We start from the raw sequence: 11,879 nt of genomic DNA, 5'->3' as shown, positions 1-11,879 counted from the left end.
CAGAATTCATTATTCAAGATTAACATTTGATTTAGAAAAGCATTTATCTCAACATGGTTATATGACAATATCATCAAGAGTATATGCTGCACTTTGCTACACAATCACCAACCAATACACTAGTTCACAAATAGCATAAGGAAATGCTAAGGATATATAGGAGAAGCTCATCTAGTGCAAAATGTACAAGGTGCAATATGATACAAATGCAATGCAATGCTAAAATAGATGGGGTTTGGCTAAATATCAAGATAGCTCAGGAGGGTCAAACCAACTAGGAAGAGCTCCGTGGCAAAAGAAGAACCGCCAACGATCCCAATTGAGTACCATAGAGGGGATGCCAATTGAAGGATCAAAAATTGATATCACTTGAAGAAAATGAAATCCAATTGAAAGATCAAATGAGATACCAATTAAAAGATCAAAAACGGATATCAAAAACCAAGGCAAGTCTTGGTCCAAACTCCCCCTCGAATGAAGCCGAACTCCCCCTCAATCAAAGACGCCTTAGGAAAAGAAAAGCTAGAAAAGAAGGAGCAAGAAAAACCAAATGGAAATCTCCAACTAATCAAAAGGAAGGTAAAATTCAAAGAAGGAGCAAACTGCAACCCAAAGACAAGACAAGCCTAAAAGCAAGATAAAGCTCAAATCATGCTACACAATGCAACGATGATATCAATTGTAAGGAATTAAAACATTGTAACATGATGCCACAGTTATGAATAAAAGCTTGGGCTAGCAAACATGTCAACAAGGGCAAATGATCATACCAAGATACTAAGCTAAAATGATACCAAATGAACAACGTGCCAATACCCAATATGAAGCCTAAGTTAAAGCATGGCACGATGTTCATGAGGATCATCCACCAAGATATATTACAAAACTAGCATGACAAGATATACATGAAGATCACATATGCTAACATGAAAAGGTGGCTAGCCTACCATGGTATATTCACAGCATGATACAAGTGCAAAACATGCAATAGGTCCACAAGTGAGTAGTATACAAGAAAGGAAAAACTCACTATACAAAGTGTGCAAATGCTTCTCGAGGGCCATCCAAAAGGTGTGGAGAACCATCAAGTCTTGATCACCTCAAGAAAAATATCAAGTCCCTTCAAGCTCATGTTCTCCATCCGCATCCCTGTACCTACACATGAAGGGATAAAGAAGACCGAGTCTTGGATCCCAAAGGGTTAGCAAGCATGTACTTAGGAATCCAAACTTGGTCACAGATGCACTCAACTTATCATGTGGGTTAGCATGATGCAAATGCCGGTTCAAATGTGATAATTTTGAAACACCATTGGAAACATGCCTCAAAGGAGCAACTTGAGAAGAAGAACGAGTTCTACCACTAGCGAAAAGGCAATGATCCTCCGAGGTCTTAAGAGAAGAACCAACACAGGCATCATGAGAACCATGTCGTGGACCAACATAAGAAGAACTAGAAGCATGTCCACATGCATGACCTAACTCACTAGAAAAGGAGTCATAAAACCCATCAATGAAATGTGGATTCTCACTAAGCTCACAAGTGTTCATGCCATAAGCAGGGCTATGAACAACCAAAGGCCTAGAAGCATGAGTTCACCGGATTTGTCTTGCATGACGATAGCAAAAGCTCTCTTGATGCCCATCTTTCTCACAATAAGAGCAAAGGTACAAAGGCCTATTTGGAGGCACAGTCCGAGAGGTCGAATCACCATTCTCATTCAAGTGAGAAGTCGCTTGGAACTTAGAGAAAGAAGCATCAGCGTCCACCTTGGTGCCCAATTTAGGATCACACGTGCCATGGGAAAGGCTACACGGCTTCCTAAAAGCTTTGGCATGCACACGTCACTCTTGCTTGACATGGCGAAAGCAAAACTCAACGATATGCCCATATTTCTTACAAAAGGTGCAATGGAACTTTGGTTTGGGAGTTTTACATTTGAGGGAGAGCATGCATTCTTTTGCTCTTGTGCATGCATTTCATTGTAGCATGTTTTTAGGGGGAGTGCATGTGTTCAGGGGGAGCTTGTGAGATTTATGCTCTCTTTTGCTCTTTTGCTGGTTGTTTTGAGATTTTACCTCTTCTTGAGGAGCTGGCGTTTGGTTGGAGCTTTCGATCGTCACATGATTGGTGTTGAGCCCTTTCTTCCTCTTCTTGAGGGATCATGTGTTTTCGATCTTCACATGATTGGTGTTGAACCCTTTCTGCCTCTTCTTGAGGGATCGTGTGTTTTTGTCTCGGTTTTGTTGAGCCGTTGCCCAAGTCTTTGGGGACCAAGACTTTCCAAGTTGATTTTGCCTTTGTGATGCTTCTCATGCCGAGTGACTTTTATCTTGACCTTTATATGATTTTTGATCACTTGGATGAGAGTTTTACCCAATTGGTGTCACCACTTGGCTTTTATGGTTCTTCTCATTTCAAATGACTTTGATCTTGGCTGTTACTTGACTTTTGATCACTTGGATGAGATTTTAAAAGTTTGCCTCTCGAACCATTTCTTTGTGCTTGAATGTTGTCAACACACTCATCAAGGGGGAGATTGAGAAATAAAGTTGATATGAACCTTGATTTGATTGTGATGAGCGTTCGACAAATGTTGAAATGTATTTGAAGGTTTTTGGGATGCATGGAGCTGTTGTGTCTTTTCCTTGACTCTTCGGTTGTGTTAAGTCTTTGCCCTTTTCTTTAGGAACCGAGAGTTTTTTGTTTGGAGCTTGCATAATCCCTTCTCATTTCTAGTGGCCTTGGGTTTGCTTTTACTTGGCTTTTGGGCATTTGAATGAGTTCTCTTTTGCTTTCAAATAATCTTTTGTCAATGTACTTATCAAGGGGGAGATTGAGAGACCATGTTGACATGTGCCTTGGTCTATTTGTGATGAGTGATTCACTAGACGATTTGAGGTTTTACCGGTTGAGTCCATATTCCATATGTGCTTGATTATGCTAACAGCTAACTGGAGATGTGTGTTGTGTGTGTTGTGTTGTGGTATTTGTGTAAAACATATCTTGTGTGTTGTGTCTCTTGGCTTGTGATGTACAGGTGATGGATGTGACATGGCGGTCGACGGCATGAGGTGAAGGTCAAGTGAAAGGTTCATGAGGATGTACTAGGACTGTGAAGGGTGGACACGAGTAGGCTTGGACCGACGAACTTGAGGAATATGGGCAAAGTCATGGGCAATCTACATGGTGCACGGAAGAGCAAGAGTACATGGACGAGATGGAGACGACGTCGGTCGAGACAAGTGGGATGGAGGCAAGTTGAGTAGGCGGCCTGGGAGCGGTAGCGAAAGACTTGGAGGCGTCGAAGTCTTGGCGGAGGCTGAGCACGCGTTGACATCGGTGAGTCACGCCTTGCGGGGTGTGCAAGAGGGTTTGACCGGTTTGGCCTCATAACCGGGGCACGAGTCCGATGCGGCCGGACGGCATCAAGTTGAAGGACGGGTGGCACCATCATGAAGGTTGCGTCGAGGCGAAGCGAAGTCGTGAAGGCGCTGGGTCCGTTCGATGTACCGATAAAAAGTTGGACGGTTCTACCCATATGGGGTATTTAAGTTGTATGCTTCATGTAAGGACATTTTGGATATTCACCAATTGCCTATATATATGAGGAGTGGGCTGTTGGGTAGCTACACATCTCAAGGATTGTTAGGTGGTGGGCTTATCATTTGTGTTTGAGAGCCTTTGGTAGGGGATAGAGGAAGAGAGATGAGGAATTTTTGATTTGATCTTTTTGCCATCTTAGTTTTTATTGTGCTTAAGAGTGGCTTGTAACCGAACATGGTGGAGTAATCCAAAGATCAAATTCATGCTCACTTGTTCCATTCTATCAAGATCTGAGATTTCTCTTTTTCATGTTTTTTGGAGTATTTTTGGGGAATTTTTTGTTCTTCGCGTTTGGTTGCAAATCCTGTGAGATTTGTTTGGGGCTTTTGTTGCTAGGGTCCTTGTGAGCAACTTTGGTGTGATCCCTGCCCAAATCCCCCACGGATTCGGTTTGAATGCGAAGTTTTCCCCAAAACCGTGTTCTCTATAGGGCGTTCGGATTTCTCCAAAATCCACGGTGAATACTTGAGCTTTTCGAGATCTTTTTCCTGGATCTATTAGCCTTTGAGGAGGTGCTTCTATGGCTCAAGTTTCATTTCGGATCGTTGTGCATTGAGGTAGTAGTTTTTGTTTGAAAGTTGGGTCCTTTGCTTGTGTTCTTGGTGTGGTTCTTTCCTGTTCTTGGCAGCAGTGCTTCGAGGGAGGCGAGCTCGTTACATAGCTGTTTCCAGCGAAATTACAACAGATAGAAATGAAATTCATGCACAATATATGAACACCAACAACTCTAGAGTGAACAATTAATTATAGATTGCAGTGGCATGTGCGACATGAATGCTATCCTAAACATGTGTTGTTGCTAAACCTAACATGCCTTAGGTAATTGAAATAGTTGGGGATAGAGTCATCTCTACTTTCTAGTAGAACTGGCTTTGCGAGAGCTGGGAGGGCCCAGCCTCATAGTAGCCAGCACCGCCAGAGGATGGCGGAGATGGGGGGCGATCCTTGTTTTGGTTGTAGGGGCACTTCCACCATGGATTGGTACAAATCAAGTCACCTACGATGTTAACCACCCAAGGATTTGCATCAACTTCGGATTGAAAATCCTCGACCTTATGCTCGAGGTCAAAGATCTTGCACTTGAGGTAGTGGATGTACTCTTGGGTTGGCTTAGGAAGTGGAGGATCGACTCACTTCGTATAGCGGCAGTTTCTTTCATCGACATAAGACTGAACATGATGTTAGTTTGTAGCACGAAAAGCTTAGGAAGAGTAAATAACTAATAACTTGACTCACCAAGTCATACGGGCATCGAAAGAAACGCCGGCTTCCATCACCGTAGCCATCAAACAACTGGACGACACAAGCCACGCCATGGTGACACATTGGCCAGGCATCATGGCGGTCGTCATAAGGCCTAAGGGAGTTTGGAGGGGCATAGTTAGCCCTGTCATACAGAGGGAAGTCGTCGAGGGGTGCCTTATACTCCGTTGGGCCAAAAGAACCTGACCAAGTGATGGTGGGAATAGGAGCATCCCCTCCTTCCACAACCTCTTACTCTTGCGAATGCCATTGTTCTTCCTCCCGCTCAGTGGTGTGGAAGGATACGGGAGAGGGAGGTCCAATATAAGGAGTGTTGAGATGGAGATGCACTGCACCCCCCATGTGCTCAGTACCCCGTCGTGTTCAATCATCCTGAAAAAGGCTAGATATAGGCTTTGCAGGTGCAGGGATGTAGGGCTCAATGTCGAGTTCCATCTGCCTGAGAAGGTTCACGTTTAGGGTCCTTGTAGTCTATAGTGTAGCTTTTCAGTGAGGGTTCACGTCAACAGTGGTTTAGCACTATTTGAGTATTATACTGGCAGCAAAGTAGTATATTGGGAATAGTGTGGAATCTGAGTACTCGAAGCATGGAGACAAAATGTTACCATAGTACAATTAACAGTACAATGGCATTTGAGGCGCCTAACATGACAAACCTAAAGAGCACCTTCCCTAGGATAAAATACCTTAGGTTATGTAAATTGGTGGAGCACAACTAACGTACTGGGTGGACCAGGGAAGTTTCCCCTTCCTCGCTATTTTGGAGGAACATTCTGCCTCCCGCTTCTTCATCTTCTTCTGTCGCTCTTCTTCCTGGAGGAGTTGCGCCTGACGAGCTTCGAATTCTTCCTCCTGCCATTTCAGTACTGCCTCTCAAGCATCTAACTGGTCTCGAGCCAAACGGATCTGTTGTTGGTAGATGCATCACTCTTGCTCGAGCCAAGCAGCACATGCCGCGTCTCGAGCTGCTTCTAGCCTACCATAGTATAGGGCTTTGGTCTCTAGCACCACTGGGATTATGGCACCTCCCCTAAAGGGCTAGTGTCGATCCATTCCATAAATGTGCATGCCTGCATGTTCATTCCTGATAGTTCAAGGTACCGGTACGTAGAAAATATATTTAAAATGTTTATGAACGGACTGACCTTGAAATCATCGTCAATGTCGGGACACTTGAAGTACCTACACCCCTTCTTCCCCCTAGGTATGCAATCCTCCCATACTTGCAACCACGCACGGAAGCCGCAGTGGCATTTGGGGCACTCATTCCATAGTGGAACCCCATTTTGCTCCTCCCTCCACGATAACATTTCTCAGAGGGAGACATAACCTGAACGTCTCATATGTAGAACGTCTTAGGTTGGGAAGTGTTAGTAGTGCGTTTGAACATTGCGTGAACGTCTCATATGTAGAACGCTACTGACATGGTCCATGTCCATAATGGCAAATGGAAATGGACATGCATGGACATCATAGCCTGCACCAGCCTACCTATCAAAGCCTCTGCACCAGCCTACATAATGTAGTCTGCAAAGGAGCACACATCATAGTCTACAGCATCGTACACATCATAGCCTGCACCGGCTTACAAAAGATAAAAGAGGTCCTATTGAATAAATGTGTCCTCGCTTGTGACGCACAGCACCACGACCACGTCTCGCAGCCTGCTGCATTGCTCTGGTCTGGAATGGGTCGTACGTAAAGGGCTCCGGAGCAGCAACCTCGCGAGGTGGATGTCCTAGTGCGTCTGTAGCTAGTGTTGCAAACTCCTAGGTATTCCAGTGTTGGAGGCACTGGCACGTCACCCAACTGCGAAGGACCTATCTCCTCAGTGTCGTAGCAGAAAAAGGAGTCCACCCATGCCAAACTCGTCCTCTGGATCTCGTCCTGTACGGACTCCTCATCGGTTCCTCCGTGGCCTGTGTACGCTGTTATCGAACCAAGAAGTGTTATTGTCAATTTCGTTCCATATTTGTAATGGAATAGAATGCATGTATTGATGATGCACCTAAGTCATCCACACGGAGTGAATGTAAAGATGGTCCTGCTGCACTATATCCTCTGTACGGCTGCGGACCTATGTCACAAAATTATAAGTTAGTATGACCAATTGGAGAACAATTGGTCAATGGAAAATGACAAAGTAATGAACACATACCTATGGGGGTCAAATACTGTGGACCTGGCGCATAAGTGGAAGGACATGCTGCAGCAGCTGCCCAAGACGGTGGGCGTGGAGTAGTCCATGCCCCGAGGGGGAGGGGGCTGCATGTGCCTGTGGTGCATAAGATACCCCGGGGTACGCTGGATGAGTGGGTGCAGGAGAAGACGAACTGGGGTGCTGCGTAGGTGGTGCTGAAGATGACCCGGGGTAGGCAACTTGTGGTGGAAGTAGAACGTCGGCATCACCACCACGGCAGCTGACGGCCCGCAGGAACCTAGTACAGAGGCGCTCTATCCTCTTGTACGTGGATTCATGCTCCTACGGAGACATGGTCCAGCACTGCTCCACGCCGGTCCTCACCGTCACCTAAACCACTGCAATAACATCGTACTGTTGCCAATTACATAGTTCAAGTTAGGCACACCATATTCCGTACAAAGTGCAACATAATCCAAAGAAGTTTGAGTAGCAAATGATGCATAAGCATACCGCGATGTCAAAGTTCACGTCCCTGGAACGTGGGTAGGTCTGTGTTAGTGGTGCGGTCTCCGTTGGTGTCTACCTAGGAACGTGCATGACGCATGTCCGTGTCCTCGGCAAGTACCACTGCAGGTACACTGCGAAAGTGTCGTCGGAGTGTAGACGGTCCTCCTGCACTAAGTCCTCCAAAGCGGCCGCCCACATCTCGATGTACGAAACCATCCTCAGACCCCACTAGGTCGCTGGCCCAGCACTACCCTGTTGTGTCCACCTAACATATGCATCATGCAATGGGTTAGACTAATGCAAAATCTTTATTAGACAAAAAATGATTAGATGGGGTGTACCTGTGAACGTCGGCAGGGATGATGTGAGTAACAGGAAGTGGGGAGTCCTGGTACTGGTGGAACTGCCTCATCACACGGTGTAGCGCGTACTCCTCGACGTGGATGTCCACAAGTGGCCTCTTCATCTTCTAGTACTCCCTGTCTTGCAGGCAGAAGGAAGACAGCCCATGTGGGGTACAAGCATGGATGCCTGCTGCGGTGTAGGGTGTCCACCTAATGTTGGTGTCGACAAGAGTGTCAACTGACCGACAAAGTCTGGGTACGACTTCTTCGTCTGAACTCCAACCCACGGTCCCTACAAAAAAATATTTCACAAACAGGTTTAGTAATCGAAATGTGAATGCATGCAACATATCAATTGAGTACGAAAAATAATTGTAGGTATAGTACCGTACCTTTCTCAAGCAGCACAACGACCCCATCGTGGGTTTGTTGACATCATCGTGGTTGAAAGGCAACTCTGGGTAGGGTGCCACGTTAATGAGTGGGTGACCTATCGGGAAGCGCTCATACGACAAAAGCCAAAGAAGCAACGGGCAACCAACAAAGATGGGCTCCATCGAGTTTACCTTACAGCAGCCCATGCAAGGCCCCATGTAGGTCGCCACCAATACAGCTGAACCCTAGCTGTACTGTGGAACCTCGTCAAGCGAGGCCTCCACTATAGCCCTCATGTAAGGAAGGAAGTGTTTAGGCACCGAGTTCCCTTGGGATGTGCAAAATATGATCCACCCAAAGAGCCATAGTAAGTACACCTCCAAGTGCCTCACAACTGTGGCGTCGTTGGCGTCAGCTGTCATGTAGTCGGCCTGTACAACAATACAAGTTACTTGACACATTCATAAAACTTAGCGATAAAGAAATGAAAAGATAGGTACATAAGTACTCACAATGAACTGCATGAGCCACTTCTTCGTGGGTCCGTGTGTGGAGCTAAAGGTGCGGTACGGCTTGGCCCGATCGTTCTGCGGAACGTGAGCAAACCGGTCCAAAAGCTCCAAACACTAGCTAATTGGCACGTCCTACACGCCAACGGCTCTGCCGGCACAAGGAAGTCCAAGTAGGAGCGACATGTTCTGAAGTGTCAGGGCCATCTCACCCACTATGAGGTGAAACGTGTGAGTCTTAGGCCGCCAACGGTCAAGAAGAGCTGCTAGGAGTGACATGTCCAAGTGGAAACGTGTCACCTTGTCCACGCGCTTCACTTCGACGTCCATCATGTCTCCCTCATCCAACCTTGCTAGAGGGAGGAACCCCGCAGCGCGTAACCTGTACCATGGATAGCATTTATTATTTAGAAGAGCACAATGTTAAAACTTGAAATTGAGTTAACTAAGTAAAATGTACCTTGGAATCCATTGAGCGTTGATCGGCATTGTCGAAAGCGGGACACGTGCGCGAAGCGTGCCGTGGTTGGCACCCCATCTTCATTATCTTCTTTAGTTTGCCCATCAGTACTCTCCACACCTTCCTCGCCTCTAACTTCCCCACTTCCCACTTCTTCTTGCATCTGAATACTAGACCCAATCTTCCGGAACATTTCAACAAATAATATCAGCAGTAAACCGCGTTGAGTACAACCATTTACATAAGCCCTCCAGTTCTGGGTTCCTTCAAGTGGCATCAACTCCCAAAATATTATTTCAGGCCGTAATCTCACTACAACCCTAACAGACAACTCAACTTGATCTCTATCAAGATTGAATGCCTTATATAGCCAGTTGCATATTGAAGCCCGAGTCCTCACTCTTGCTCTTGGTAATTGTTTGCAGAACGACTGAAATTCAGACAAAACTACCCCTTCCAGACCATATCTAACCTCCCCTTGACCATAGAACACTTAGAAAAATAAACTTTTCGACATGCCTGTCAATATACATGACATGAACGGATATTATTACTAAATGTTCTTAATTTAACTAACTCCAACAACACCTACATTTCAGCAACTATATAAACATCTAACTCGTGCATTGCCAATAATAACAATTTTAGAGTTATCTAAATATATCAACAAAATTTGAAAAACTAAATATTACTAAATTTAACTAACCCTAATCAACAGAGAGCATTACTAAATATACACTACCTCAATAGAGAGCAATACTAAATATTACTACATTTAAGTAACCCTAATCACACGTTCATTCCGAAAAAATATATAAATATATGCACAACATGAACACAAATTATAACTAAATGTAATAATTTCAACTAACCCCCAAAACACATACATTCTGAATAACTATATAAATTTTAACTCATGCATTGCCAATAATATTCAGCCGCCATCGATGCCGTCTCACTCCTCTACTACTTGGCCATCCTCAGCCGCCGTCAAGGCTCAGGCCGGCTGCCGCCAGCCCCCCGGCCGCTCCCGATCATCAGCAACACACTGGACCTGTGAGGCAACCTCCACCACACGCTCACGCGGCTGGCGCACACCCACGGCCCCATCATGTGCCTCCAGCTCAGCCCCGTCTCGACTGTGGCCATCTCCTGGGATGCTGCGACGGAGGCCTTCACCAGGCACGACCGGCGCCTCACGAGGTGCTACACCATCAACGCCGTCCTTGTGCTTGGGTGGGCGGTCCGCTCCCTGATCAACATGGCCAGCTCGGACCCACTGTGGAAGCTGCAGCGCGGCATCCTGGCAGCGCATGTCTTCTCGCCGTGGAGCCTCGCGGCGGTGCGCAGCGTTCGGGAGCGTAAGGTGCGGGACCTGGTCACACACCTCCGCGCGCGCACCGAGCGGGAGGTGGATGTCGGAAGGGCGCTGTACAGCGGCATGATCAACCTTGTGTTGAGCACCTTCTTCTCCATCGACATGGTGGATGTGGACGCCACCGGCGAGTCAGCGCACGGGATAAGGGAGCACATGGAGAACATAGGCGACCTGATGACGAAGCCCAATGTCTCCGACCTCCTCCCCTTCCTGCGGCGGCTCGACCTGTAGGGGCAGCACCGCGCGGTGGCCTGGCACCTGAGGGAGATCTACCGCATCATGGACGGCATAATCGAGCGCAGGCTGGCCAAGAATGCCGACGGCAGGCACGGTGACGACTTCCTCCAGGTGCTCTTGGATCTCATGTCCATGGGCAAGATCGACCGCGACACCGTGAAGGCCATCGTGTTCGAGGTCTTCTTCACCGGCGGTGACACGATCACGATCACGGTGGAGTGGGCAATGGCCGAGCTGCTCCACAACCCGAGCGCCATGGCCAGGTTGCGTGCGGAGATCGCCGGAGCTCTGGGCGGCAAGGAGACCATCGAGGAGACGGACGTGGCGTGCCTGTCATACCTGCAAACCGTGTTCAAGGAATCCATGCGGTTGTACCCGGTGGCGCCGCTGCTGGTGCCCCACAAGGCCGTGGAGGACGGCGTCGAGGTCTGCGGCTACGCCGTGCCCAAGGGCTGCACAGTAGTCGTCAACGTGTGGGTGTTCATGCGGGACACGGCGGTGTGGGACGAGCCGGATAGGTTCATGCCGGAGCGCTTCTTGGGCAAGGCGGCAGAGGTGGACTACATGGGGAAGGAATTCGAGTTCTTCCCGTTTGGGTATGGACGGAGGCAGTGCCCCGGCATGCCTATGGCGGAGCGCATCGTGCCGCACCTGCTGGCGTCGCTGCTGCACGTGTTCAAGTGGAGGTTGCCAGAGGGCATGGCGGCCGAGCAGCTGGACGTCAGCGAAAGGTTTAAAACTGGCAATGTCCCGGCCATTACCTAGCAGGCACCAAATAAGGTGTATTGTACTGCAAATGGTGTCCGTTGTTGCAGCAAAATGTTTCTTGTTTCTAGCGTATGATTGATGCTCGATAGTGATACACTACTAGGGAATTGACCTCTCATCCACTCCCTTAGTACCGGTCACATTTGAACCCGGTACTAATGTTAGCATTAGTACTGGGTCAAATTTTGAGATCCCCCGGAGGCCCTTTAGTACTGGATGGAGCCCCCACCCGGTACTAAAGCCTTCCTCCGACTCGCTCCGTCCACACGCTAAGTAATTTAATTGCACC

General features: G+C 47.5%; 1 pseudogene; it reads left to right on the top strand.

The window, feature by feature from the left end:
* The first annotated feature begins 7,526 nt into the window (after positions 1–7,526).
* LOC101767708 lies at positions 7,527–11,587 on the top strand (annotated as a pseudogene).
* Positions 11,588–11,879: the final 292 nt, after the last annotated feature.

The sequence above is a fragment of the Setaria italica genome, chromosome III, assembly GCF_000263155.2.
Source record: "Setaria italica strain Yugu1 chromosome III, Setaria_italica_v2.0, whole genome shotgun sequence".
NCBI classification, from domain to species: Eukaryota; Viridiplantae; Streptophyta; class Magnoliopsida; order Poales; family Poaceae; genus Setaria; species Setaria italica.
This window is presented reverse-complemented; position numbering and strand designations above follow the sequence as displayed.